Source organism: Chrysochloris asiatica, unplaced genomic scaffold (genome assembly GCF_000296735.1).
Source record: "Chrysochloris asiatica unplaced genomic scaffold, ChrAsi1.0 scaffold00213, whole genome shotgun sequence".
Taxonomy (NCBI): Eukaryota; Metazoa; Chordata; class Mammalia; order Afrosoricida; family Chrysochloridae; genus Chrysochloris; species Chrysochloris asiatica.
The window spans coordinates 2,141,774-2,147,293 of record NW_006408731.1 but is presented as its reverse complement, the minus strand read 5'-3'; positions in this window follow the sequence as shown (position 1 = coordinate 2,147,293).

Below are 5,520 nucleotides of genomic sequence, written 5' to 3'. Positions count from 1 at the left end.
CCCATCTAAATTCCACCCTCTGACAAGGCCTCACAAAAGGCCTTATCCCCAAGCAGCTCGCCCATTCTAAGCTCCACCCCCTCCCAAACCTGTTCTTGCTATTTAGCCAGGCTCTCCTGTCACTCTTCTCTTCACTCTTCTCTGTCTCTCTCGTTCTCTCTCCAGTGGACTGTGAGAGATTGCAGATTCAGTCCGGGAGGATTGTGAGGTTCTGACTGGGGCACACCCCAGTGAATTCTCAAAACTCCTGAACATAGGATCTCTTTCTCCAACTGCTCATATATGAGTAGACCGCTTTTCTCCTTTCTCTTCTCTCTCTCTCCCTCTGCAACTGACTACAGGGATTAGGGACTCTTTCAAGAGGATTGCGAGGCCAGGCCAGGGCACCCCTGGTGGTTCTCAAAACTCTTGTAAAGTCCTTTTCCCCAACAGCTCACTTCCAAGAAGTCCGCTTATTCTTTTACATGGCTCCAGATTTCAGAGGCCATTCTGCGAAATCTTTCCTCATCCAACACAGGTCACAAATTCCTGGGTCTAGGTAAGTCAACCCCCGGAACTCTTTCTGAGGATCCAAGGAGATTCTGCCTCATGTCCTGATTCTCAGAAGATCACTTGGACTCCTCTGGCAGAGGGTGCGGGAGAAGCCCATAACCCTCTCCTGGTCATCTGGTCCGACAGTCAGACACCTCTGGAGCCTCCCTTCTCACCTCTGGGAAGGCAGACATGGCCTTTGACAGTGACTCCTTGACCCACCCAAAAACGGGAGCTGGGGCTTTGCAAACCACCCCCTCCCCTCTAGGCTGTCTTCTGAATAACCTAAAGAAATTACATCTAACAGAAATCAATCCGAAAAGTAATTCATTGAGTTTTGCTCTATAGCCTGCTTGCATTTAGTCAGTGGCCAGAAAACAGCACTTTGACTTCCAAATTTTTAGAGACATTGACAACTTCTATAAGGAAATGGCAAGATGGCAGGTTGCCCACTTCCAAGCTTTTTTCTTCCTCCACTGGCACCTCTCCCCTTGCCAAATTAATCTGAATCCTCCTGAATCTCCCTTTGATCCTGCAAATGAACATCCCCCACCTTATCGCTGTCCCCACTCCCCTGAACCTTCTTCCCCCTCAGCTCCCTCTCCTCCTCAGTCCCCCTACCCTCCTCTATCTCCACCCCACCTCACCTCCAACCCCCTGCACCCCCAGATTCCACAAATCGGAATAACACCCCCCCCTCAGTAACAAGATCAAAAGGATCTCTAACCCTTTTCCTCTCAGAAGTTGCCAGCTATGAGGGCCCCAAGGCCCCACCCATATCCATGTCCCTTTTTCCCTCTCGGATCTCTCTCAAATTGAGAATAGGCTAGGATCTTTCAGGGGAAACCCAGCAAAATTTAGAAAAGAATTTCTCCGTCTTGCACAGACTTTCTCCCTGATCTGACAGGATGTCTATACCATCCTCAATAGCACACTAAAGACAGAAGAGAAAGATTTAATCTGGAGGAAGGCAGAAACATGCTGATGAGATGCATGATCAAGCCCCTACCCACTACCCTATAACACAGGAAGCAGTACCCTGAACTGATCCAAGCTGGGATTATCAGACTCCAGACGAAGGGACCACCAAGCTAGAACATATGATCTCCTGCCTAGCAAATGGTATGGACAGATATGCCCATAAGACAGTCAATTATGAAAAATTAAGGGAAATAACTCAAGGGCCAGAAGAAAACCCTGTGACTAAATATACCAAATTTGACCCTGAGTCACCAGAAGGGAGAATTTACCTCCATCTCCAATTTATTTCCCAATCAGCATCAGATATTAGAAAGAAATTACAAAGATTAGAACAAGGGCCCCAAACCCCTCAGGGAAGCTCCTTGACACTGCCTTCAATAATAGGGACGAAGAAAAACGGGCAGCGAAAGAAAGGCACCTCCAGCGAAAAACTCACCTACAGATGCTGGCCTCCACCCATAACCCTATCAAGGGACACAAGGCTGTCAACCCCCCAGGAAAGTGTTTCCGGTGTGGAAATGAAGGCCACTGGGCAAAAGTATGCCTTAACCCTAAGCCTCCTACAAAGCCATGTCCAACCTGTGAACAATGGGGACATTGGAAGATGGACTGTCCCACACAGAGGCCACCCCTCAGAGCGGGAATCCCTCCCAAAACAAACCCTGAAAACAGCCTTGTGTCCCTCCTGCCACTAACTGAGCAATGACTGGCTGGGAATCTCACAGCCTCCATGTCCCCCTGAGTTCTGGGTAAAAGGGAGTGTCACTGGAAAGACAATCTCTTTCCTACTTGACAAGGGCGCGTCAGCCTATGTGTTCTAACTGAATTTGCTGCGCTGCTTTCTCCTTCACTGACTACAGTAATAGGTATGGAAGGACTCCCAGAAACCCCCCTCCAAATATCCCCAGTGCACTGCAATTTCCAAGGACTGTCATTTACTCATTCCTTCCTGATATTACAAAGTTACCGTACCCCCTTACTAGTATGAGATAGCCTACAAAAATTAGGAACCACCCTATATTTCACTCAACTAAACCCCTTCCACCTCTATATCCTATTTTGCAACTCCCAAATACTCCCGGACACAACAGAACCCCCTTTACCTGGAATCAATCCTGTAGTCTGGGACACCAACACCCCAGTAATAGCAGCACATCATTCACCTGTAGTCATCTCACTGAAAGATCCTCAAGCTTATATATCTATCCCCCAGTACCCTATATCCCCCGAGGCCCTATATGGCTTAAAACCCATCATTACCCACCTCCTTATCCCTATCAACTACTTCCATAAAACCCCCATCTTACCTGTAAAAAAACCAGATGGAACTTTTAGACTAGTTCAGGATTTATGCCCTATCAATGCAGCCATAATCCCCACCCACCCAGTCATACCTAACACCTACACTATCCTCAACCATATCCCCCCTGACACTACCTAGTTTTCAATACAAGACCTAAAAGATGCTTTCTTTTCCATTCCTATATCCACTGAGTCCCAACCCCTATTTGCCTTTACGTGGACAGACCCTAACACCCATGTAAGTTTTAACAGTTGACCTGGACTGTATTAGCCCAGGGTTTTCCAGACAGCCCCCATTATTTTGGCCAAGCCTTCCAAGAAGACTTAAACACACTTAACCTAAAACCCAGTATTATCCCCCAATATGTTGATGACTTGTTGTTATGTTCTCACTCCATGTCCCTCTCCCTCAAGCATACCACCCAGTTATTAAATCAACTAGCACAGTGGGGCTATCGGGTATCCAAACACAAAGCTCAAATAACAAAGAAAAGAGTAATTTACCTAGGCCTCTCCCTAACACCAACCACTAAAGGAATTCCAGAAAATTGAAAAAAACTAGCAAAAGCCACTTCCCAAAACAAAAACATAACTCCAGTCTTTCTTAGGCCTAGCTGGCTATTTCCGCATCTGGGTTCCAAACTTCACATTGATTGCAAACCCCTATACCAACTTATAAAAACAGAATTCTCTGAAATTATGCTTAATTCACAAGACACGATCAATGTCTTTAACCTCTTATAACAAGCATTAACTGATGTCCCTTCTCTCAACATCCCTAATTATAATAAGCCCCTTTTTCTTTACATTACCACAAAACAGAACCAAGCCCTAGGACTCCTGGCACAAACAGCAGGGCATACCCCACTGCCTATAGCTTATTTCTCTCCAAGCAACTCGACTTTGTATACCAAGGATGGCCAGCCTGCATGAAGACCCTAGCCAGTGCAGCAATCCTCCCTAACCTAGGTTAGCACTAGAAGCAAGCCACAACTCCATCCTTGCCAACTCCATCCCCCTACAACCTTTAGGAGCAGCCCACTTAGCAACTTCCCTGTCAGCATGGGAAAGAGTAGCACATGTGGACAGGCCCCAACATTTCTGAACTTTCCAAATCCAAGGATGTATTAACCCTCACCAAGGAGTATTTTTCCTATGTGGAAAAAACTTTTACATTTGCCTACCTACTATTTGAACTGGTACATGCACCCTAGCATACATATCCCCACCTGTAACCTATTCTTTTGAAGATCAACCTATATTAGTCCCAATAAATACTCCCTTGAGCCAAAATACACGTGACTTGCAACTCTCCCTACTTTTTGGCCTAGGAATTGCAGCAGGCATAGGAACCAGAGCAGCAGGAATTTCTCTCTGCTGCCCTATCCTCCTCCCTATGAGAAAGTGTAGACGAAATATCTCTACAACTATCCCAAATTCAAGATCAGACTTACAGACGAAAAAGGAGGCACCTGCATATTTCTCAATTAGGAATGCTGTTTTTTTTGTGAACAATCAGGCCTAGTCTGAGATGGTATAAAGAAATTAAAAGAAAAAGCAGCAAGGCTGAATTCCAACAATTCTCCAAGCTCATGGCTCACCCAAAATATCCTCCCTTTGTAGGACCACTACTCCTCCTTTGTCTGGGAGCTGTATTCCTGCCTTGTATAATAAATTCTTTCCGAAGATTTCTTGCAAGCCAACTCACTGCCATTACGAAAGATCAGATGGCAACTGCTCTTCTGTTGCAGATTCACCACATCTACACCCATTAATCAGCAGGAAGCTGTCAAAGAGACATGTCTGCCCTTATCCCCCTAACATCTAGAGTCTGGAATGAAGGACCCTGCGCCTAATCAACAAAATAGCAAAGCAACTACCCCCAATTAGCACTGAATAAAGTCTTGCTTGAGTTCCCAGTCTCCAGAAAGCTTAAGTTTTTATTATACCTGGAGACCCTCCCCCCAGTAATTCCAGGTTTCAGGAAAATCTCCATACCTCCGTCCATCGTAAACTTGCCAGGACTGTATACAGACCACACCACCTTAAATACCCCAGTCTGTAAGAGAACAGACGGGCTCTTGGTCTTCTTTGGTGACTTAGAGTACCCTCTCCCAGGTTTACTCTCAATAAACCTGCCTGCCGTTGAAGCCAAGACTCTCTCCTCATCTCTTTCTTTCTTTTCCTTACATAGATAAAGGTAGTTTAGTATTTGCTCTTCTAAATTAATTTGGAACAGATTCCAGGCGTTGGGGGTAGGGTGGGTGGAATATATACATATATGAGCTTCATTCCATTTTTGTGGAAAATGGAATGAAAAGATAATGGAATTTTTGCACAAAGTTTTTGAAGCCCTGGAGTCCTGCTGTGGCTCTGCAAGATAATGGGCTGGACTGCAAGGTCAGTTTGAGTTGCAAGGTCAGTGGTTTGAACCCACCAGCCGCTCCTCAGAAACCCTATACAAGGTCACTATGCATCAGAAACAGCAGCACTTAACAACAACAACCTGTGTATGTGTAAAAATAAATGAATACACAAGGGGGCTTACAAATATATATGTGTGTATGTGTGTGTGTGTTAAGTGTCATAGAGTTGGTTTGACTCATAGGGTTTCTGAGGAGCAGCTGGTGAGTTTGAACTGCAAACCTTGCGATCCTCATTCCAATGCTTATTCTACAGTGCTACTCTGGGAGTCTCATACAGACG